At 36.9% G+C, this 26,139-nt stretch overlaps 1 pseudogene across 1 annotated transcript; it reads right to left on the bottom strand.

The window, feature by feature from the left end:
- Positions 1-23,336: 23,336 nt before the first annotated feature.
- Positions 23,337-25,786, bottom strand: LOC143600781 (putative prefoldin subunit 4 pseudogene; annotated as a pseudogene). Its single transcript, XR_013147539.1, has 3 exons — positions 25,778-25,786; positions 25,600-25,701; positions 23,337-23,746 (listed from the first exon to the last, which is right to left on the bottom strand). The product of XR_013147539.1 is annotated as a putative prefoldin subunit 4 pseudogene (transcript).
- Positions 25,787-26,139: the final 353 nt, after the last annotated feature.

The raw sequence follows: 26,139 nt of genomic DNA, 5'->3' as shown, positions 1-26,139 counted from the left end.
ACGCGAGACCCAGTTGCTTACCTGGAGAGTTCGGAGAAGGCATGAAACCTATTAGGCCAAAATGTATCACACCAAACGCCATACAAATAACCACTTTAAGCTTTCAAACGTGACCATGTCCTCTTTTTGAAAAGGAATATGGTTACACTCCTAAGGATGTCACATAAGTCATGGTGGTTCATGCGACGTGTGACTCCGACCCTCAATGTTTTACAATGTGTTTTAACTAAAAGTATGCCAAGTCATGGTGATACATGAATTGTCGAGTTTCAATTGTAATTATTTTATTTTCATATTCATTTACTATTACAATTTGGAATTGTAAATTCGAAAAGTCATGGTGATACATGAATCGTCGAGTTTCAATTCGATTATGTTATTTATATATTCATTTACTATGGTTTAAAATTGAAAATTCGAAAAGTCATGGTGATGCTTGAATAGTCGATTTTCAGTTCGGTTTATTTATATGTATATATTCTTTTATTCTTATGGTTTGAATTGGAAATACGAAAATTCATGGTGGTACATGAACACTCGATTTTATTCTTTTATTCTTATGGTTTGAATTGGAAATACGAAAATGACAACTCATATTATCACTATTGGCCGTCGTGATCCCAACCATGATCCAAATCCCCTCAAAACTCGTACTAATCATAACAGTAAACCAAAAACTATGCTTCAACCGATACAAGACCCAAAACGACTCTTGGACACCCAAACGTACCCCAACAAAAAGCCTTACACGGGAACACACCCTTTGTGTGACACTCTTAAACCTCCCTAAAACCCTCATTTCCACCAACCTTGCCTCCCTACACACTCAAAAACACACACAAACACTCACCTTTCCATTTCGGCTAGGATCTGAATCCGAACCAAGAAGAGTGTGAGTTAGATCTTCGTCATACAAGCAAGAAACACAACCATATAAACTCGTTGAATCAAACTGTAACATCCCAAATTACGAATAATAATATTTTATATATATTATTTCCTTATAATGGGAAAGTTTACTTGAGTTGGTAATAAAATAATAATAAAGAGGGAAAGATAAATAGGATAATTAGATGGATTAATCATGGACTAAAAAATGAAAGATGGTCCTTAGGTCCATGGGCTTAAGAGAGTATAAATACCCCCCTTAAACCCTAAATCTTTCCATTTCCATCCACCTTATCCATCTTATTCTCTACACACCTTAAAAACACACACATCCTCTACATCTTACGGCCGTGACCAAGAGAGTGATTCAAGACCTGAAACCGAACATAGATCTTGATAAACCTTAACCATACAAGCAAGATACGGGTTAGAGTTATATATTGGAACTAGCCGCGACCTACCAAACGAGTAAAGGTATGTTCTCGACCTTAAAGCTTACGTTTTTATGAACGGTTAGCCGCGAAACTTGAACATAGAGTAAATCGGCTATAGATAAAACATGAAGTTGCAAACTTGATGACTAAAATGGGTTTAACGGACTTATGGTTATGAACGGTTCATGAAGGAAACCCTAGGTCTAGCTCAAAGAACGTTTTTATGATAAAGGTTCATGCTTTAAGCTAGAAATGGGTTAATCTTGATAGATGGATGACATTGTGCGATTAAACGGTTAAGGAGGTTGGGTTACAGATGGTTAAAAGTGAAATCAGGGACGGTTAACCATTAGATGAGCCTAGGATGGAATTAAGGTTAGAAAATAAGGGTTGAAGGCTTCAGACATGGGTTCTCGGTTAACACGAGAACCCGGTCAACGAGTGTTCTCGGTGACCCGGGGTTCTTGGCTAGAACGGGTTCTCGGTCAAATACAGTTATCTGTTGACTATGGGCTTGGTCAGTTGGGCCCAGAGGATAAGATGAACAGTAGGCCTAACTAATTGGCCCATATGTTTAACTAAACAATCAAGCCCAACTTAGAAAAGATGTTGGTTAACCAAAATACTAACTTAAATAATCATACGGTTAATTAACAAATATATATATTTAACGGTTAGACGTGCTCAATTAAAGAAGGGGATTACGATTAACGGTGAACGCAACAGGATCCAAGTGACTTTCTAGCCCCATTTCCTTGTTATGTTTTCGGGGCTGTGTGCATACTCGATGTGATTGTTAATACATTTATCCTAAGTGATAAGTGTATGCCTTATGTGATTATGATTGCTTGTTGGTACGTGAACGATCTTCGGATATTACACGTGTTTGTATGTATATGATAGTTAAATGTGTATGATAGATATATGTACAACGTAAGAATATGTATGAACAATTAAATAAAGTATATGTATGTTATGGGTATGTAAAAACAGTATGCACGAAGATGAAGAAAGAGGGATCAGACCCTAATAATATCTGAGATAGAGAAGAAAGGGATCAGACCCTAATAATATCTGAGATAGAGAACTAAAAAGGGATCAAACCCTAATAATATCTGAGATAGACAAGAAAGGGATCAGACCCTAATAATATCTGAGATAGACAAAGGAAAGAAGGATCGGACCCTAATAATATCTGAGATAGAAAAGGACAGTAATTTATATAGTTTGAAAGTAATAAAGTATGAACGTATGTATGGAATTATGTAATGAAAGTAAAGTAGTAAAGTAATTATTATGTATCTTCGGATGCATAATTGAAGGTAAGTGTATGTATGGTATAATGTGTGATTAACTAGAACTCACTCAGCGTAGCTGACTTTTAGTATGCACGCAGATGAGTAGGATGCGGCAGCTCGCTTGAGGGGAACACGTGGCATTGAATAAGAGGCTGGCATCGGAAGACTCAAGACGTTTATGTTTAATGTTATGATATTTTGAAAGACAAGAATGTTTATTTCAAGAAAAGTTATGGATTTATGTAATGTTTTATGAATGTTTTTATATTCCGCATATGTTTTTATTAACTCTGATGAATAGAACTATGTTGATGAGTAAATCCAACGTCGAAATGTAGGTCACTGGCGACGGGGCCTTACACAATCCCGAGTACAGGCTAAGTTTTTGAGGTCGGTTTGCTCCACGATTTGATAATAAGGAAAATCGGGCCTTATTATGTAAGAAAAATTTAAACTTGAACGTAAACAGATGTTTGGAAAGAATCGGGATAAACGAGTGACGTTTGGACCTTGTTAGAGTGAGAAAAATGAAGTTGTTATGGCCCGGAACACGTTTTATCGGTAAAACGGGCATAACCGGATGTAAGGATATGATTAGAATGAAAAAACACAAAAAACCCATGTTTGAATCGAGTTCCGGAAGAAACTCAATTCGTTCGGAAAATTGATTCGAATCGAATAGAAACCAATTTGAATCGAATGGAAACGAATCAAATCGAACATTGAAACTCAATTTGATCGGAATGTCAGACTCGATTTGAAAGGTTTGAATACTCGATTCGAATGGTTTGAAGACTCGATTTTAATGGTTGAAAACTAGATTCATATGGTTTGAAGAATCGTTTCAAATAATTCAAAAACTTGATTCGAATGGTTTAAACTTCAGTTTTCTAATGAGGTTTTTAATAAAGAACTATTAATAAAAATTGTGAGATTTGGAAAACGATTCGAATCAAATAGAAAACGATTCGAAACGAATGGAAACGAATCGAATCGAATTGAAACTTGATACGATTGGAATTTCATACTCGATACGAATGGTTTGAAGACTCGATTAGAATGGTTTGAACTCTCGATTTGAATGGTTTGAAAACTCGATTCGAATTGTTCGAAGACTCGATTCGATTGGTTTGAAAACTCGATCCGAATGGTTTGAAAACTCGATTCGAATGTTTTGAACAACAGCTTAACCCCAGCTAGGGGCTCTGTCCCTTGGACCACGCTAATGGTTGCCGCTCCTAGAACCCCGCTGCCATGGGCACTGCCCTAGGACCCCGTTAGCTATGGGTTTCACTAACCTAGAAGTATGATATAGTCAGAGGTAGTAATTGATACTGATACTTATTACACAGTTTGCCGTGCACGTCTAAAGAAGGGTATTACTGTTAACTCGATGAAGAATAGGACACATGTGAGTTTCTAGTCCCATTACCTTGTTATGTTTTCAGGGATGTGTGCATACTCGATGTCATAGTTAATACACTTACCTTAAGTGGAATAACTCGGATTTTTCATATAATATTTTATTAATCGTTACCCTACCCGTTTTTATGTTCGGGAAATTTTATCAAGGAATTATCACGTTATTCGAGTATTTATTATTTTAATTTATTTGGTTAATTTATTATTTAATATATATCAAAATAACTTTGAAACATATACATTTTTTACCCTAAACTATACTTTAAACCTATTTTGTATCCACCTCAATACTTCAGGGACCTATATGTAAATCTGCCATATATTATAATAATATAACTCCACACTAGTCTAACCAGGGACCCATACCCGGCACACATCACAACCCGGAACCCTTTTTGATTTCCTTGAACCATAATTCTCGTATCAACTTGGTAATTGATTTATGCAATCTTTGTAATACTTGTTACGAACTCCACCGACGTAATTAATTAGGAAACGATGATCTTTGTGATACAAATTGCTTATTTGATTAACCCATCAATAACCTAGACTAGGATATACTTAATCTGTGCATTATAATTCAATTCCTCGCGTCTATACAACCTCCATAGCCTCGCCATTGAAAACCCCTATAACCAATTGGATTATTATAACCCCTGGATACATGTTCTTGATCCACTCCCTGCCGCCGGGTTGTCATTCAAATTTGACTTCGTTCATTAATCATTGAGGTAATCGTTTACACAGCTTTAATTATCTTTTAACTCTTGTCCTTAAACCAAACGTTAATTGGATCAACTCTTAACAGATTACGCGATTTGATTCTAGGGTTCTTGTAGTTTGATTTGGGTTCGCATCTGGTTGTTTTTAAATTATCAGTTTGAGTTTTTAATCAAATAACACCCTAGCCCAGTTGGCTAGGGTGGGTGGGTTAAGGTGTTGAACATGGGTAGTCGCGAGATCGAATCCCGGTCGCCTCGTTTTTTTTTAATTTCTATAAACTCGTATTTATTAAACTTAACTAATAATAACTAAAATAATACAAAATAACTATTTTTTTTTTTGCAAACCGACACTCCTAGATAACATATCATGTCATTGAACATCTTTATAAAATTGTTATGTATATTATATATATAGGTATATACATGTATTTATTTGTATATATGTTTACATAAAAAGTATAACGAGTACATTTAACGTGTTAAGTATATTTCTACCATTAGATTTTCGTTAAAAGTCCAAAATACATGTTTTACATATTATTATTATAATCATTCGTTTAAACGATTGTATTATATATATATATATATATATTATCTTTCTCTACGTAAATATTTATATTTGCACTTATTTATTTAAATATTGTTGTGAGGATTTCTCATATTATTTTTACTTAAGTTATTTTATTTTTAATTATATATTTACCTAAATATTATTTTAAGGATATTTGATATTAAACTTATTTATTTAAATTATTTAATTATTTATTCTATCAAGTATAAATTGATGGTGATTTTATAAAAACTAATGACTCTAACAATAGATTCAATCGTTCAATAAATAACACTTTAATCCCAAACATAATTCAAATCACATCGGAATCTTAATTCATTTTACATGTTATTTCATTAACAAATAACTCATAATATTATATTATATAACTATGAATGCTTGACGGTGAATTCCGAGGGGGTTTAACATTCTCACATCCTCGCTTGTATATTGTCCTTCTAATTAGGTGAGTAATCACTCCCCTTTTTTACTTATTATAAAATTTTGGGGACATATACGTATTTATAGTATTTATCTATTATCTAGTATTCAAAAGTAGGGCACTGTGACCGATACCTCACATTATGTCACTTTATTTGATTAGATTTTAATAGTTATTTAGTTGTAATTATTTACTTTTGGTTAGTTGCTAAAATATATAAAAACTTAACAAAGGCCCTGTTTGTTTTTGCCTCTTTTCTCTGAATAGAGGAAAACATCTGATTCGGTCAGACGTAATCAGACGTGGGGCTGTTTGTTTTTTTTACTGGCTTTAAGAGGTTCAGCGTCTTAATAGCATCTGAACCAGTAAGAGCTTTTAGTAGGTCTGAAAACCTCTTAACCAAAAAAACATACGTTTGTCTCCGGCCTCCATTAACATCTAACCCGGAGACTAGGCTCCATCCCCGACGACTAGAGGTTCGACTCTAGCCTCCACCTCTTAATGATTCAGATTTCAGACATTTGAACCACCTCTTAACATTCAGATGTGGTATTCAGATTCAGACTTAAATCTCTAAAAAATCAAACGGGGCCAAAGTCTATTAAACACCTGTGTTTGAGTGATTCACGTCTCACAGACAACAAAGATAAAAGAAATTTGCGGTTAAAAAAAGCAAGCTAAGTCTATTAAACAATAATAAAAGTAATTATAAAAGAAGTTAAAGGCAAGGTATAAAACCTCGAAGACCATAACTACTAGTTAAAACACCTGATTAAAAATTTATTTAATGCAAACTGCAAGTCTACAAGTATTAATACATACACACACATAGATGCTCATGCTCAACCGTTTATCAAACGGGCTACAACTTAGGTCTGACCTTAGCACGATTCGAGTTTTATCGAGCTGATCTCAATGGGTGAGACATCTAACCATCACATCCAATCAACTAAAAGAAAATTTTAATCCCACAATGCATGCAACTAATGTAATCAAGTAAAATACAACAAACATAAAGTCTAATTTTAAGGTAATTTGTAAATATGCAGCAGAGTATAATAGAAAACATATAGAAGAGTTGTTGAATGAAACGGAATCAGTCTTCCTCAAGATTTAGCAGAAGCCAGGGGTCATTTATATAGGTTTGAATGAGCTTGGAGGGGAAGAAATTGTCATAAATGGGTATTAATTGCATAATAACTAAAAATGGTCAAAGAAACCATTTTTTAACATAATTAAACCACTTCTTGTTCATTACTCCAAGGAATCAAGGGAATATGCTTTGGCATGATAACAAGGCATATTCCAATCTTGCTAGGAAGAAGATAGCTGAAATCAAGAGACACGAAATGAACCAAAAACTTTGAATTTTTTACATAAACAACCCATGAACTTTATTTAATTGCAGTTATGGCATGAAATACACGAAATTGAGTTGGTAAAATATTTCAGAAGTATAGATAAACCTAGTTTGATAAAATTTAACGCAAATGAACATAAATGAAAATCTGAAAATTTAAACGGGTCAGGTTTTCAGGTTTGAAAAATAACAAATGTTACAATTGTGACATTGAGACCTACCCGGAGATTTGTCATTAGGATACCTTAAATTATCGTTGGTATTTGTTAAGTGTTTTCTAGAGTTTCTTATGGGTTTATTAGTGAGATGTACCCGGAGATCTAGTTACCCTTTGTAACTTTAGTTTCCCTATCTTTAGTACCCGGTTAAACATGTTTGTTAATATCTGAGGCTTGTGGATCATCATTAGGATACCCGACTAGGTGGCCTCTTCTATATTTGAGAGTTCCGTTATGTAACATCATACTTTTGATAATAATAAATAAAAGAATCTGGTTTACTTAATGGTGTGTTATTATCTAGTTAAGATAAATAATAATAATAATAATAATAACAATAATAGAGTATGGGCTTGGACAATAAAAAATAGAATAAAGGATGATAATGGGTCTTAGGTCATTGGGATTGGGGGTATTTAAACACCCCTATCCCTAATCCTCTATAAACCCCTAAAACCTTCATTTCCTTCATCCAGCCACCCCACACACTCAAAAACACACACAAACATCTTGTAACAACTCGGAATTTAAATTAGTATTTATTAATCATAACTGACCCGCTTTTATACAGGGACCTTTTCGCAAATCTGGTTTAATAGTTTGTTTACCCAGATCCAACACCCAACCCATATCCTATATCCGACCCACATCGTAACCACGACCCGTTTTAGTTTGCTTGCACCTCAATGTTCGTTCTAAACATGGAATTGATATTGGTAAATTGTGTAACACCCCGACCAAAGGCGGATTATACATCGGGGCGCCACATATTGCTTCATTACTCGCGACACTATTGGTGTCAATATTTATTAATACACATTTTATCGCGCACGCGCAGCGGGGAAAATAAAGAACATAAATCAAACATAAATCAAACATAAATCAATATATTATAAATTATAACATTCAAACAACATGAACTTGTCTTGATACATTTTAATTCTAGGTCCAAAAGTAAAAACGTCCTACGTGTCCACAAGCTCCAAAACAGCTACTGCAAACCTGAACATGTGTTAAAATAAACGTCAAACACTTGCGTGTTGGTGAGAAATCAAGTTTAATAGATAATCATAGATAATCACAGTAAATCTGCGCGCAACACGTGTATGTCTAGAGTTTAACAAGGGTGTAATCAGATTGTGATCAAGCCTAAGATAGTTCATAGATCATAGTTCAATCCATGCTCCCAATTGAGCATAAAAACGAGAAAACATCTGTGCAAGTGTAAACAAAGAAAACCGTAAACGATAGGTCTCCCGTGTTCAACTAATGGTACCAACGGAACTGCGGAATAGGCCGAACAAAGCGGTTAATGATACACACATACAAATAAACAGCCAAGTAAACGTCCTCAACACATGGGATACTGCGCGACTAAAGTTCATAAACAAATTTAAGACTCCAGTTTTGTATGAACACATGAACATCCCAAAGCATTTAAAATAAAAAGGGATTAGATACGAGATAACTCACTTGATAAACGATGCGGTGCAAGATATGCAAGAATCAACTCTTAAACAAGCAAAGTTAACCTATAATTAAAGATTATTGCTTTAACGATTGGTTTTAAGTCTTGATTATAAGTTAGCATAATTAATAAGTAAATTATAATATATATTACCGGAAAAGCAGGAAGAACAAGGAGGAAGACGGAGGCAGAGAGGAAGACGGCAGAGAGAGCAAGGGGCAAGAGAACGGGAGGGATTAAGTGTTTTGTGTGTGACGTGTTAGGAAAAATAATACTATTATTATTTATAGAAAAACCCTAGGAGACATAATCCCTAGAAAAGGGGAAAAGATCTCAAAAAGCAAAAGATTCCAAAAGCAAAAGATATCAAAAGATATGGCAGCTGCAGGGGGCAAGATAAAGCTGACAGGGAACAGTAACAGGCATGGGCGGTTCAGATAAAGGTACTGGTCAAGCATGGCAAAAGCAGATCTCAAAAGATAATGTCAGTCACTTTTTCTACCAACCAATGGGGGTTGGTACGCATGCTGCGCCGAAAGTAACTATTCAGACATTAGATAGGTTAGGTCAACAGCACAGAAGATAAGACAACACAAAAGCAAACGGCTAGATTTAAACAGAAGATACAAGGGTTAAGCGCGGGAAGGCTGAGTGCGCGAGCGCGAAGGCTGGCACAACAATCCTTAACGCACTGCGGGAAGAATCACATCCTTAGCGTGCTGCGTGAAGAACAAGAATTCTAAGCGCATCGCGGGAAGAACATACATTCTTAGCGCATTGCGGGAAGAACATGCATTCTTAGCGCGCTGCGAGAAGAGTTCTCTTCACGCATCGCAGGAACAAGATGTCTTCACGCAGGCTTCCATGTAAGGAGTCTGGCGCGTGGAGCTGCAGACATCCTTAGGCGGAAAGAACCAAAGGACAAGCAAAGAGGAGGGAAACAAGGCGGAAAGAGAGAAGGAAGAGGGACGGGACGGCGGAAAGAAAGAGAGAGAGAGGCGGGAAGGAAAATATATATTATTATTAAAAGTAAAATATAAGTATAAATATTAAATAATAAAAGAGAGATCGGGTACCTGGGTTGGGTCGGATCAGGCAGATGTCACAGTCTCCCCTACTTTAAGAAATTTCGTCCCGAAATTTATCTCGAAGTAGGTTGCGCAGAGAACAGGTGCGGGTACTTGATCTTCATTTGATCTTCCCTTTCCCATGTAAACTCGGCTCCGCGCTTGGACTCCCAGCGAACTTTCACGATAGGGATACGACTGCGCTTGGTTTGCTTAACCTCGCGATCCATAATCTCAACAGGCTTCTCAATGAAATGCATGGATTCATCAACTTGAACTTCATCAAGTGGAATGTGAAGGTTCTCGTCAGCTAAACACTTCTTGAGATTGGATACATGGAACGTTGGATGCACATTACTGAGCGCGGGCGGCAGGTCAAGTCTGTAGGCAACTTTTCCCACACGCGCGAGAATCTTGAATGGACCAACATAACGAGGAGCAAGCTTACCCTTCTTCCCAAAGCGGACAACACCTTTCCAAGGCGACACTTTGAGGAGAACAAGATCACCAACTTGAAATTCGAGAGGCTTTCGCCTACGATCTGCGTAACTCTTCTGTCGGCTTCTGGCAGTCAGCAAATGATCACGGATCTTGGCGATTTTATCGGTTGTCTCTTGAACAAGTTCGGGTCCTGTGATTTGAGTTTCACCCACTTCGCTCCAACAAATCGGGGAGCGGCATTTACGACCGTAAAGTGCTTCAAATGGGGCCATACCGATACTGGAATGATAGCTGTTATTATAAGAGAACTCGATCAAAGGTAGGTGTGAATCCCAATTACCTCCAAAATCAAGAACACAAGATCGGAGCATATCCTCAAGAGTTTGAATAGTTCGCTCAGACTGACCGTCAGTCTGAGGATGATATGCCGTACTCATGTCCAAGCGAGTTCCTAGCGCAGATTGGAGAGATTTCCAAAAGCGAGATATAAAACGGCCATCGCGATCGGATATGATGCTCAAAGGAGTACCATGGCGGCAGACAATTTCCTTGACATAAAGCTGCGCGAGATGCTCAACACGGTAGTTTTCACGAATGGGCAGAAAGTGAGCAGATTTAGTCAATCGATCCACTATTACCCAAATGCTATCATGTTTGCTTGCTGTCAAAGGTAACTTGGTAATAAAGTCCATCGCTATACCTTCCCATTTCCACGTAGGAATTTCTGGTTGTTCGAGCAAACCAGATGGGCGTTGGTGTTCAGCTTTAACTTTAGAACAAGTCAGGCACTTAGCTACGAACACAGCAATATCCTTTTTCATACCGGGCCACCAATAAGTTATGCGCAAATCCTTGTACATCTTATCAGCGCCAGGGTGAATAGAATATCGAGATTTGTGCGCTTCACTCAGGATATCAGCGCGAAGATTCACATCACAAGGGATCCAGATGCGATTGAGATAGCAGAGAATTCCACTCAGATTAGGGACAAAGAGTGCTTCCGCGCCACACGCTAACTCGGCGCGAAGGTTACCATTACTGATGGATGCGCGCTGCGCGTCACGAATACGCGATTCAAGGTTGCTTTGAATCGGCGCAAAGTGAAGATGCGTGCGCGGCAAAATACAGTTAAGCTGGCAGGGTTTTCGGCTGAGCGCATCGGCTACCACATTAGCCTTACCAGGATGATACCGGATCTCACAATCGTAATCGCTGATGAGTTCGTTCCATCGGCGTTGCCTCATGTTAAGTTCCTTTTGATCAAAGATATGCTGAAGGCTTTTATGGTCAGTGTAGAGGATACACTTAGTGCCATAAAGGTAGTGCCTCCAGATCTTCAAGGCAAAAACAACTGCACCAAGCTCGAGGTCGTGAGTTGTATAATTCCTTTCATGAACCTTGAGTTGCCTTGATGCGTAAGCGATAACCTTGCCTCGTTGCATAAGAACACAACCGAGACCTTGGTTGGATGCATCGCAATACATGACAAAATCATCATTACCCTCAGGTAGCGCAAGAACAGGAGCTTCACACAACAAACGCTTGAGCGTTAGAAAGGCTTCTTCTTGCTTCGAGCCCCAAATATATGGTTTACCTTTGTGCGTTAGAGCTGTTAAAGGCAAAGCGATCTTTGAGAAGTTCGAAATGAAACGCCGGTAATAACCAGCTAAGCCCAGAAAGGAACGGATCTCAGAAGGAGAGGATGGCGTAATCCAGTTCTTGATTGCTTCAATCTTGGATGGGTCGACATGAATACCCATCTTGTTTACAACATGACCAAGAAACTGTACTTCATCCGACCAAAATTCACACTTGGAAAGCTTAGCATAGAGTTGCTCGGCTCTAAGCTTTTGCAATACCAATCGGAGATGTTGCTCATGCTCGGCCTTGGTCTTAGAATACACCAGAACATCATCGATAAACACAATCACGAATTTATCCAAGAAAGGCCTACACACCCGATTCATAAGATCCATGAAAACGGCGGGTGCGTTGGTTAAACCGAAGGACATGACCAAGAATTCAAAATGGCCATAACGAGTACGAAAAGCAGTCTTCGGAACATCTTCATCGCGGATGCGCAACTGGTGATAGCCAGAGCGGAGATCAATCTTCGAGAAACAAGAGGCACCTTGGAGTTGATCAAAGAGGTCGTCAATACGCGGTAAGGGATACCGGTTTTTAATGGTGAGTTTGTTCAACTCGCGGTAATCAATACACATGCGGAACGATCCATCTTTCTTTTTAACGAACAACACCGGAGCACCCCAGGGCGAAGAGCTAGGGCGAATGAATCCTTTAGCAGTCAACTCTTGAAGTTGGCTTGCCAATTCTTGCATCTCAGCGGGCGCAAGACGGTAAGGAGATTTAGCAACGGGGGAAGCACCAGGGACAAGATCAATACGGAACTCGACTTCACGAGCGGGAGGGATACCAGGAAGATCATCAGGAAAAACTTCAGGAAAATCACGCACAACAGGGATATCGCGAAGCTTCTTTCCTTCATCGGGTTTAACCACATGGGCTAGAAATGCAATACACTTCTTCCGCATGAGTCTTTGGGCTTCGGCGCAAGACATAAGTTTAAGACCACTGGAGGGTTTTTCGCCGTAAATATGAAGATCACCATTTTCTCGAGGTATGCGAATCAATTTCTTGGCGCAAATAACTTCGGCGCGATTCTTCGAGAGCCAGTCCATACCAATGATAACATCAAAGCTTCCAAGAGGCATAGGGATGAGGTCGATCAGAAAATCGTTTTCGTTAAGGTTAAGCGTGCAATCTTTAATTACCGAGTTTATTAAAACAGTTTCGCCATTAGCCAATTCAACTGAAAAATCTTCTTTTAAGTTATCGCGCGGTCGCGCAAGCTTCTGCTCGAAGGCGCGAGAGATAAAACTTCTATCGGCGCCAGTATCAAAAAGCATAGATGCATAAAATCCGTTAAGCAAAAATGTACCATTAACTACGTCGTTATTCGCTTGCGCTTGGTGCGTGGTTATGTTAAAAGCTCGGCCACGCGTCACTTGGTTCGAAATTTGGTTCACCGGATTCGCTTGAGTAATCTGAACTTGTAGCCTTGGGCACGCGTTCCGGAAATGACTTGGATCACCGCAGTTAAAGCACGATCTGGGTCGTGGGTTTTGGTAAGTTGGCTGTGGGTTCTGCGGGTAGGCTGGTGGTGTTGGCGCAATCGGATTGGAGGGAGGGGTTCTACAGTACTCAACGGAGTGACCTACGCGGCCACATCGGTTACATTGTCGACACGGGACTTGAGGTGGGTGATGAAGTCTACAGGTTGGGCAAAAGGGTTGGTTTCCTGTGTAAGGTTTCTTAGTTGGCGGGGCAGGGAGTGCGGGGTTGGTTAAGGCATAGTTGTGGACTACAGGAGGTGCTGGGTAGGTTGACAGTGGGTTAGGCGCGTAAACTGGAGGTTGGTAAGCGGGTTGCTGGACAATGGGCGGGTTGGTAAGCGCATAGGCTTGTCTGCGCCTACGTTTCTGGTTATGGTTAGAGGGTTCTGGTTTGGTTTCTGTTGGTTCAGGGACAGTCTTGGTGGGTTTGGTCTTCTCAGTTCCCCGCAGGAACAGGGTTCCTGCTCTGACATGGTTGTCGCTGAGCACAGCGGCCAATTCGATGGCGTCAGAGAGGGTAACTGGGTTTCTGGCCCATACAGAATCTTGAATTTCCATGGGGAGACCCCCAAGGAATTTCTCGATGGCTCGGCGGGAAGGGGTAACAAGGTGAGGGACCAGTAAGCTTAGCTCGTGGAAGCGCGTCGCGTACTCGCGCGCTTCACCGCTGTATTGCTTCAAGTTCCAGAATTCTTCCTCCAGGCGCTTAACTTCGTTGGGAGGGCAGAATTCTCGCGTAAGAATTTCCTTGAATTCCTCCCATGTCATGCTAGAAGCAGCCTCTGCGCCACGCGCATGAGCTACTCCATTCCACCATGTAAGCGCTCTGGATTCCAGGACACTGGAAGCATATAGGGTTCGTCTTTCTGAGGGGCATTGGGTATGGAGGAAGGTGTTTTCAATCTTCTCAAGCCATTGGAGCATCACGGTGGCTCCTTCAAGACCTGTGAACTTCGGAGGGTTACCCGCATTAAAGGACTTAATGTTATAACTGGAGGTATTAGCATTGTTTTGGCTCAAAGCTTGGGCTATTGCGGCGGCCATTTCCTGGGAACGTTGCTGTCTACGCACGCGCGAGGCTTCTCTTCTCTGAAATCGGCGAGATAGCGGAGGCATTCTATAAAAGTTTTAATTTTAGTTAATATCTTGGTTTTAGCGCAAAGTTTTAATCTTATAAAGCTTGGTTTCGCAGAGTTAGATACTATCAAAAGTTAAAGTAAAATAAATGATCCTAAATGCAGACTTAATAGAGGTAACAAATTCGAATCAAGAATCGACAATTCATGTATCACCATGACTTTCCGAATTCCCAATTTAAAATATACGAGTAAACGAGTATTGGAGATTGACGATTCATGTATCACCATGACTTTTCAATCCTCAATATAAAACATACAAGAAAATGAGTATTGGAGGTTGACAATTCATGTATCACCATGACTTTTCAAGTCTCCAACCTCAGAACATAATCGTAAATGGAAATTGAAAATCAACTATTCATGTATCACCATGACTTTTCGGATTTTCAATCCCAACAAACGAATATGTAAGTAAAATCAATAAAAATCGAAATTCAGCAAAAATCGAAATATCGCGAAATAAAACATAAAATCATATACTGCGCAAGCGCGAGCATATTCATAAATAACGAGTAATTAACAATAAGCGCGCAAACATGAGATTTCTCTCATGCGCGAGAAGGGACTCTTAGGTATTCTAGGCCGTTACGTCTAACCACCTATCCTAAAGTCAACGAGCTCTGATACCAATCTGTAACACCCCGACCAAAGGCGGATTATACATCGGGGCGCCACATATTGCTTCATTACTCGCGACACTATTGGTGTCAATATTTATTAATACACATTTTATCGCGCACGCGCAGCGGGGAAAATAAAGAACATAAATCAAACATAAATCAATATATTATAAATTATAACATTCAAACAACATGAACTTGTCTTGATACATTTTAATTCTAGGTCCAAAAGTAAAAACGTCCTACGTGTCCACAAGCTCCAAAACAGCTACTGCAAACCTGAACATGTGTTAAAATAAACGTCAAACACTTGCGTGTTGGTGAGAAATCAAGTTTAATAGATAATCATAGATAATCACAGTAAATCTGCGCGCAACACGTGTATGTCTAGAGTTTAACAAGGGTGTAATCAGATTGTGATCAAGCCTAAGATAGTTCATAGATCATAGTTCAATCCATGCTCCCAATTGAGCATAAAAACGAGAAAACATCTGTGCAAGTGTAAACAAAGAAAACCGTAAACGATAGGTCTCCCGTGTTCAACTAATGGTACCAACGGAACTGCGGAATAGGCCGAACAAAGCGGTTAATGATACACACATACAAATAAACAGCCAAGTAAACGTCCTCAACACATGGGATACTGCGCGACTAAAGTTCATAAACAAATTTAAGACTCCAGTTTTGTATGAACACATGAACATCCCAAAGCATTTAAAATAAAAAGGGATTAGATACGAGATAACTCACTTGATAAACGATGCGGTGCAAGATATGCAAGAATCAACTCTTAAACAAGCAAAGTTAACCTATAATTAAAGATTATTGCTTTAACGATTGGTTTTAAGTCTTGATTATAAGTTAGCATAATTAATAAGTAAATTATAATATATATTACCGGAAAAGCAGGAAGAACAAGGAGGAAGACGGAGGCAGAGAGGAAGACGGCAGAGAGAGCAAGGGGCAAGAGAACGGGAGGGATTAAGTGTTTTGTGTGTGACGTGTTAGGAAAAATAATACTATTATTATTTATAGAAAAACCCTAGGAGACATAATCCCTAGAAAAGGGGAAAAGATCTCAAAAAGCAAAAGATTCCAAAAGCAAAAGATATCAAAAGATATGGCAGCTGCAGGGGGCAAGATAAAGCTGACAGGGAACAGTAACAGGCATGGGCGGTTCAGATAAAGGTACTGGTCAAGCATGGCAAAAGCAGATCTCAAAAGATAATGTCAGTCACTTTTTCTACCAACCAATGGGGGTTGGTACGCATGCTGCGCCGAAAGTAACTATTCAGACATTAGATAGGTTAGGTCAACAGCACAGAAGATAAGACAACACAAAAGCAAACGGCTAGATTTAAACAGAAGATACAAGGGTTAAGCGCGGGAAGGCTGAGTGCGCGAGCGCGAAGGCTGGCACAACAATCCTTAACGCACTGCGGGAAGAATCACATCCTTAGCGTGCTGCGTGAAGAACAAGAATTCTAAGCGCATCGCGGGAAGAACATACATTCTTAGCGCATTGCGGGAAGAACATGCATTCTTAGCGCGCTGCGAGAAGAGTTCTCTTCACGCATCGCAGGAACAAGATGTCTTCACGCAGGCTTCCATGTAAGGAGTCTGGCGCGTGGAGCTGCAGACATCCTTAGGCGGAAAGAACCAAAGGACAAGCAAAGAGGAGGGAAACAAGGCGGAAAGAGAGAAGGAAGAGGGACGGGACGGCGGAAAGAAAGAGAGAGAGAGGCGGGAAGGAAAATATATATTATTATTAAAAGTAAAATATAAGTATAAATATTAAATAATAAAAGAGAGATCGGGTACCTGGGTTGGGTCGGATCAGGCAGATGTCACAAATTGTTTATACGCGTTTTCTAAACCTCACCGACAATCTAATTAAGAAAGCACGATCAAAAATTATATGAATTAACTTATTAACAAAACCCGTCTCTATCACTAATTCTAGATACCATATATGGTTCATTAGATTGCAATTAAACTTGTGCACTCCATCCCCTCAATCTCGCGACCAAACCCTACGAACCAATTGATTTAACATCGGTTGTGCTTCGCGTTCTTGATCGTCATCAGACCGTCGTTATCCTCTCTTTATCACCATCAATACATCACTGTTTAAGGTAATTGTTTTATGTTATAGGATCGTTTTTAACCGTTTATCACTAACCCAAAACTTAATTGAACCAACAAATATCGGATTAATGGATTGTGAGTCTAGGGTTTATATTCAATTTGGGGGTTTTCGATCATTTTTGTATATAAATAATCGTTGTCAGTTAATTCTCAATGGACATGCTGGTGCAGTTGGCTTGGTCGGTGTGTTATGAACCTGGTGGTCGCGGGGTCGAACCCGGCCACCCTAATTTTTAGATTTTAATTTCTTTTTATTAGTCTTTGATTAATTTTTATAATTAATTTTAATAAATGATAAATTCTATTAATGATTAGATAAATATTATTTTAACTATTAATTTTATTAAAAGTATATTTTAATAATAATAGTAAATCCAATTTTTCTTTATTTAAACCCGACACTTTGGTTCACGTTTCGTCATCATTGAGCGTCGTTATAAACTTATATATATTCTATATATACATATTATCTATTTAGTAAACGAAATAAATAGATTTTATTTAAACGATTTAAACAAAATACTTATATCTCATTACATATCGTATTTAAATAATTACGCATTATTATGATTATTTATCTATTATATATTAGTATTTATTTATTCATGTAATTTAAGGTATATTTAATTAAATTATATTATTTAGTTTGTATATTTAATTATTTACTTATTTAGATTTCATCATTACAAACATATATTATATATTAATTATTAAAATTATTTAGGTATTTAATTTCAAATATTTTATCGTGGGTAATTATTGGTGAATTTATAATTAATAAGACTAATAATAATAATAACTATAGAAATTAATCGCAATCACTAACATCTTAATCCCAAACATAACTCGAATCACATCGAAATCTTAATTCAATAAATCGTGTTTTATCTGTTATAATTAATTCTTATTATTATCATTTAACTAGGAATCTTTGTCGGTGTATCCCAAAGGGTTCATCTCTCTCACATCATTATTTTATTTCGTTCATCCAATCAGGTGAGTAATCACTCCCCTTTTTACTTATTTTTAACCTTTTGGGGACATATGCGTATTGTATCATATTTATCTATTATCTAGTATTCAAAACCGCAACTGTTTAATCCTTGTGTGTATATCAGTTTATGCCTAACTTGCTATTTGCTTACTTGCTTTACTTGTACCGCATTCGGAGAGGTCCAACATATTCTCAATCTAGTATGATCATACGACCGTCGTAGTGGCCGACGTCCGACGCATTGACACTGGTTTCACCGACACCTCATTTTTGGTAACCAATGCCCGTTCGCATGGCAACGGTTTAGCCCTTTCTTTATGGTTGAGTGTTTGTGTATGTGCTATGGTTTAACTGTTTATCTCACAGGAATAATTTGCATCTTTCTTTATATATTATATACTATTAATGTTGTGTCTTAAACTGGTGTTTTACTCACTCAACATGCGTTGTTGACAAATATATATTTTATACGCATTTGCAGGTTATCAGCTTTGTTGTTTAGCAAGATGAAGATCACATAGAGATGCTTTTTAGGATACAAACTTAATTAATCATTGTTGCAATTTCGTTATACTTGATGTACTTAACTGTAATTGTTTTATTTGAAATTATTAAATAGATATTGAAACTTATAATGTTGCAAGATAGTAACCTTGTGAGCTGTGACAGTCAGTTCACGCCCCGGCATTTCCGTCGTATGTTGGGGTGTGACACATCTTCCTTCCATTCGAATCCAGATCCAATCCGAACCAAGGTGGGTTCGTGTTCATATCTTCACCTAAACAAACGAGAAACCAAGAACGAATCAATATTCAAGCGTTGAATCAGATCTGAAACAAAACCGAAACTCAAAAAGGTATGTTTTTGATATAAAGGTTAGGTTTTAGACATCGGTTTGTCTTAAGATTTAATACGAAGGTAAATCGGGCCTTATAGTGTTAGGAAAAATTAAACTTGATCGTAAATAAGATGTTTGGATTGAAACGGGATAAAAGAGTGACGTTTGGACCGAGTTAATGTAAGAAAATGAAGTTGTTATGGCCCAGAAATCGTTTTTTCAGTAAGACGGGCATAATGGGACGTAAGAAAACAATTAAAATGGAAAGATATGAAAAACTAGTTTCTGAATCGAATTCATGAGAATTCGATTCGTTTAAAAAAAACTCGATTTGATTCTTTTCAGATGTCCATTAAATTTGTTTCAGAATTCGATTCGATTCGTTTCAGAACCCGATTAGATTCATTTCAGAAGTCGATTCGAGTCGCTTCAGAACTCGATTCGATTCGTTTGGAGACGCATTTTTCTGATGAAATTTTAATGAAGCCTTATTAACAAAAATAAAATATTTCCAAGCTGACCTAGCAGCTCGACTATAGCCAGGGGCTCTGCCCTTTGGACCCTGCTAAGCGCTGTCGCCCCTAGAACCCAGCTACCAAGGGCGCTGCCCCCGTACCCCCGTTAGCTAGGGATTCACTAACCCCTAAAGTATGAGAGGTGTTATTGTTAACTCCGAGAGGAACAGGATTCAGGTGAGTTTCTAGCCCCATTTCCTTGTTAATTCGGGTTTGTGTGCATACTCGATATGATTAGTTAATACGTTTACCTTAAGTGGTAAGTGTATGATAGATTAATGTCTTGTGAATTATAAATGAATGATATATGAATGTAGAAAAGGTTAGAGTAGATAGATCTATATATATGTATATATATCCAACATATGTATGATTGTATTGTAAAGTATGTATGGTTAACCAATGCAGAAGGGACCGAATCCTAATAATATTCGAAGTAGATGTATGGTTGTATGATTATCAGAAAAGAATAGACCAGACCCTAAGAATGTCTAAGGAAGAAGGGATCGGAGCCTAATGATAACCGAGGAAGAAAGGACCTGACCCTAATAATATCCGAGGAAGTAGGGCGAAATGATCTTTAAAATGCAGAGATAGTATGTATGAAATAAGAAAGAATAAAAGTATGAGATATGAAAGTGTGAAAGTATAAAAGTATGAACGTATGCTTGAATGTAAGTACGAAAGAAAGATAAGCAGGTTAAGTAAGTAATATCTGTCCTCGAATACGTATGCGTAGAAATGTAAATGTAATGTATGCTGCCTGATAAATTAGAATTCACTCAGCGTAGCTGACTTTTAGTATGCACGCAGGTAAATAGGCTAAGGCAGCTAGCTTGAGGGAGGACACATGACATTGGACTATGAGGGCTGACATCTTCGGAAGAATCTTATGATGTTTTAATATGGTGTTTAATATGATGTTTTAAGACAAGTATTGAATTGTTATGATGAGATTTGAATGATTATGTAATATATGGTTGAAGTCAATGTATCCGTGAAAGTTTTAATTCACTCTGATATTTAGAACTGTGTTTATGAGTAAATCCAACGATAATGTAGGGCACCGGGCTAAGGGCCTTACACGTTAGTGCCATTAAGTCTTCCAGTTAGTTTCGTTAAGTTGAGGTAGTTCAGTTAGTAATCTAGTTAATTAAATTAGTTTTTATTAAAATCAATTAAAAAATCTTTTAGGGCAGAACTTAGTAAGGTTTTAGTATTCGAGCCACCTCTAGTGTCCTTGAGTTCGATACCCGGACTTACTTTCTCTTTATGCTCGCGATCGGTACACTTGCCGATTGTGTGAACTAGGTTAGGTTTTTTGGTTTTTAAAGCTTAATTGTAAATCATGTTTATTATGTATATATATTTTCGCGCATCTCGTACTTACTCTTTTTAAAAAGAATCTCTTTTGACGAAGAAGAGATCCACCTTATTATCTCATATTTCTGTTGGGTGTTAACATGCCTTTTAACATATTATTTGCAACAAAAGCTAACTTTTTATTTGTTTTAAAATTTATTACGTAAAACCCAAATCGGATATATATATATATAGAGAGAGAGAGGTTATTGTACAATAATCCTTAATGTACGCGAATCACACTCAAAGCAAAAACAAAATGCTCAAAGGCAAAAATAATAAAACGCTCAGCCAAAATATTAAAACGTTCAAAACATGTTTCATGAAGAAAAGTAAAAAATGATCTATTAACGATCCAAATCTATTTTTTCGGTGAATCGATGATTAATTGGGTATGTATAGATGATTCCGAGATGTTGAGATGTGATTTCATGGATCAATTTCGTGAATATAGGTATTTTTGTACGTTAAGGTAAGTTTAGAATTATTGTATTATATATTCTCTCTCTCTCTCTCTCTCTCTCTATATATATATATATATATATATATATATATATGATGGGGTTATAATAAGAAGTGGAGTGTGTCTAAGAAGTGTAACAAGTAATCTGATGCGTTATATATATTGATCTGACGGTGGATATGAAAAATGTGTTTATTGTGCGATGTGTTTATTGTACGGTGTATTTTATTAGATCTAATGGTGAAAACACACCTCTTATATATAATACAAATGACAACGACCTCTTAAATTTTTGGATGTACCATTATTATTGCATAAATTACAATTACCAATACATACAATTTTGAACATAAAATTTCGAAAATTGAGGGATAATATGGTTTTTACTCGCATGACATAGAGTTAAACTTAATGGTAAGTTTTGTTAACTCACTAAATAGTTACACATTTAACCCCTTATTTTAAACTAACTACCCCCACGACATACCATGCATTTTAACGCGTTAATACTTTTTTTTCAAAATATATCATAAAAACGAGCATTTTTTCTCTTTAATTTGAGTATGGTACTGCAATATATATTTTATTAATTTGAGTATGGTCATGACAAGCAACCGGTTGGGTCGGGTGGGCTTGGGTCATGTGTCAAACCAAGTTACGTGTCCAATCGTCGGTTACACGCGTACTAGCTTTGCGCAAATTACGTCCAATTTTGGGTTACGTACGTATCGGTATCGGGTTACACGCGTATCAACACTGGTTATGTGTTCGATGTCGGGTTGTGACGTAAGATGCCCATTAAACGCGTACCGTCGTCGGTGCTTCAATTTGGGTGTTTGAGTTCCGTTTAACAAAAAATAAGATGTTTGGAGCACCGTTTCGAGATAAGTTTTGCATCAATTGACCAGTATCCTTATTCCGATTAAAGGCCTAAAAATCATATTGAAATTTGGTTAAAACTTAACGCCATTAAGTTAACTTTTTTAATGAATGTCCAATGATAGTAAATTCTTTAAAAATTCGGACCACCAGTGGAAATATTTTCAGTTGGGATCCTGTGGTTGAATTAGGGTAGAATGGTGCATTTTGAACATGTTTATTCCCATGTAATGATTTATCTTATTTTGGCAGGAGCCAATTACCGATAATTGTTGTAAATTATTATGTAGTAAAATATTGTGTGTTCAAATTTTAGTTTCTCTATTTCAGTTACAAGATTGTGATATTTTATTGTTGTAAAATATTGTATGTTCAAATTTTAGCTAATTAATTTCAACTAAATATATGTTTTTTTTTTAATGACAGACACTTTATTAACCAATTTAGTTATTTATTTCACTTTATTTGATTAGATTTTAATAGTTATTTAATTGTAATTATTTACTTCTGTTAGTTTCTAAAATATATAATACAAACAAAGAATACAAAAACATATCTTTTCAGAAAACAGCTTAACAAAGTCTATTTAAACAAGTGCTTTTGAGAAGGAAGATCTTGTGTTCAAATCAACAGACGACAATGATTAACGAAATTTGCCGTTTAAAAAGAAAATGCTATGTCTGTTAAACGATAATAAAAGTAATCATAAAAGAAGTTAATGTCAAGGTATAAAACCTCGAAGATTATAACTATTAGTTAAAACACCTGATTAAAAAAATAATTAATGCAGACTGCTCTGCAAGCATTAATACACACCACAGAGATGCTCAAGTTTATCAAACGAGCTACAACTTAGGTTTGACCTTAGCACGATTTGAGATTTTAACGAGCTGATCTCAATGGGTGAGACATCGAACCATCACATCCAATCAACTAAAAGAAAATTTTAATCCCACAAAGCATGCAAGTAATGTAATCAAGTAAAAAACAACAAACATAAAATCAAATGTTAAGGTAATTGGTCAATATGCAGCAGAGTATAATAGAAAACAAATAGAAGATTTGTTGAATGAAACAGAATCAGTCTTCCTCAAGGTTGATGGACTCCTTGAACTTACCATACAAAATCTTCTTCAACTCCGCCATCTCAGCAACTACCGACTCCTTCTCGTCTTGGAGTTTCTCCAAATGTTTGGCAGTCGTCTCTTGCATCTTCTCAATCCTCGCCTCCACTTCATCTTTCGCTAAATGACCAAAAACCTCCCCTATTTGGAACCTCACCACCTCTTCATCCGTTAGAATCAGTTCATTGCTTGCGTCCTCAAAGTTCTCATTCGCTTCCTGCACACAACACATCAATCATGTGAAATTCAGATTTCATGATATATATGTTAGTTTGTTAGATATTATATGTTTTTAATGTGTACAATATATATGGTTTATAAACAATTTAGAAGTGTTTTTGCATGATGCGCACCCCTTCGCCTCAAATTGCCTCTCGCGGTTTTTAGAACACATGGTGATGTTCACAATGAAAGCTTGGCAACATACAAATCACAAACAAAGCCGCAGCCTTATGCCTGTTAATCAAGCAATTTTATTGTGCATATAGATGAAGGTTACTTTGGTTACCAAATACTTATAAAAGAAAAACATTATAACAACTGGTTGGCATCGGACAAATTCTAGCAATTACTTAAGAATCTAAACCTTTGTAGATTGGGGGCATTATAAGGAAAAGAATAAGACATTGCAAACAAAAAAAACAGAGCATCAACAACAAAGTGGAATACACGTATAGTTGATGTTCGCTTAATCAGGCATAATGCATGGCCACCTCGCAACTATTTAAATAAGTAATGCAGTATACATCAGCATGATTGAGCTTACAGCTTTACACGATGATGCAAAAAGAAATAGCTCACATGGCACTCTACAGTTCTACTTTGTAAATTACTTAGGAAAGTATAGCCTTGTTTCTCTAACTCGCAAGATTAACTACCATCAAAGATTTCAAACAAAGAGAAGATGTAGAGACCAAAAAGGCCAATATATTTAATAAAGAATAGAGAAAATACCAGAAAAACCATATTTCTTACGAAAGTCGCTCAACAATATTGTACAGATTAGAGAAATAGAGTCCCTCTAGATGTTAAATTTAAATAATAATTGTGAAACAACTAGGAACTGGTACTTCCAATTGTTTTTCTTACATGTCCTTTTCTTTCCTTACGTGGCTTATATTATTTTTATCCCGGTTCTTTTCTAAAACAATTTGGATGACCTGGTTCTGATTTTGGAATTTATAAAGAAATTTTCACAATTTTGTTTAAATTTAACATGTAGTTGGACTTTAATGTGCAAAAAACTGTTGAGGAAATTTTTCAAGAAAAAATAGAAAGTATGTTGGTTTTTTTATGTTATTTATACTAAGCAATAAACGTGAAACTTTCAAGTTGTCAGGAAACTAGCACCAGAAAAGATTAGGCATTTTGGGTCAAAAAAACATAGTATACTTTCCTATGCCAGTTAATGCAGTATAAAATCGACCGATATTTGAGACATCGGTAACTTTAATATCATGCAGAATTTATATATATACTTGTATAAATTCGTAAACATATATAACATTATATTTTGATAATAATAGTAAAATATCAAAAGTCAAAACTCAAAAGTGTCGATATTTGAAACATGATCTAATCATAAGCCATGAAGTCTTCATTCGAGTCCACATCAACCAAGGCATCCAAAATACCGGTCAATATCACAGATAACATCGGTACTGATATTTTGACCAATATTTGAACCGATATTTTACTTAGGGACCGATCGCCGATATTAACTGCATAGATACTTTCTGTAGCTTAACTATCCAGTATTTGGCTATTTCATGATACGGATAAAATCTATCCTGATGTAGTAGCGATTAGGGATAGCCGGATAAATAAAATTAGTTTTTGAAAAACTTTTCCCAAATGCAAATCCCTACAGGAAGACAGGGGTGCACATATTTATTGTGATATAGGGCCCATCACTATTTGGTGTAGAATGTGTCATTGTCACCTACACTTTAAAAGAGTGCATTCGTAACATCTTTGTCCAAAAACTAACTTACAAGTTGCAATAGGATAAAATAGTTCATACAAAATGCAGATATTACTTAAAGAAACTACATGGTCTTAGTTAAGTACCTTGGCAATCTTTATTTCATCTTCGAGTTCGTGAAGCCGGTTGTTCAATCTCCCAAATTTGTTGATGTTCTGCTGATCCTCCCATGTCACTTCCCCACCAGCCTTTTGCGGGTTGTATATACATACAGAGAACAATAGATATAAACAAGGAAAATGAATGAATGAAAACAACTCTCACCTCTTGCATAATTGTTACTGGAAATGACGCTTAATGAGGCAGATGAACTTTCCCAATGAGGCACTGCATAGAAAACCGATGGCAGTATAAGTGTTCTTAGGACTGTAAACAAACCACTCAAATACGTACATACACAGATCTGTTTGTTTGAAATGACAAGTAATTTAGGGTTATCATGAAGTTAATGTTGCAATCGCTAAAAAAATTAGGGCTATTTTTGTTTGGGAAGTGAAATTAAATAATAAAATTAAAACTAAACCCTAAGATGTGAAATCGTAAAAGTATATATATGAAGTTAGTTATGATTAACAATAACATACGTTTGGTTTGGTTTGGTTTGGTTTGGTTTAATCTGTAAGCAA

This window comes from Bidens hawaiensis, unplaced genomic scaffold (assembly GCF_021521415.1).
Source record: "Bidens hawaiensis isolate Kalapana, Puna unplaced genomic scaffold, B.hawaiensis_p1.1 tig00054895_1, whole genome shotgun sequence".
Classification (NCBI taxonomy): domain Eukaryota; kingdom Viridiplantae; phylum Streptophyta; class Magnoliopsida; order Asterales; family Asteraceae; genus Bidens; species Bidens hawaiensis.
The sequence above is the reverse complement of the archived record's forward strand: the minus strand, read 5'-3'. Positions and strand labels throughout refer to the sequence as shown.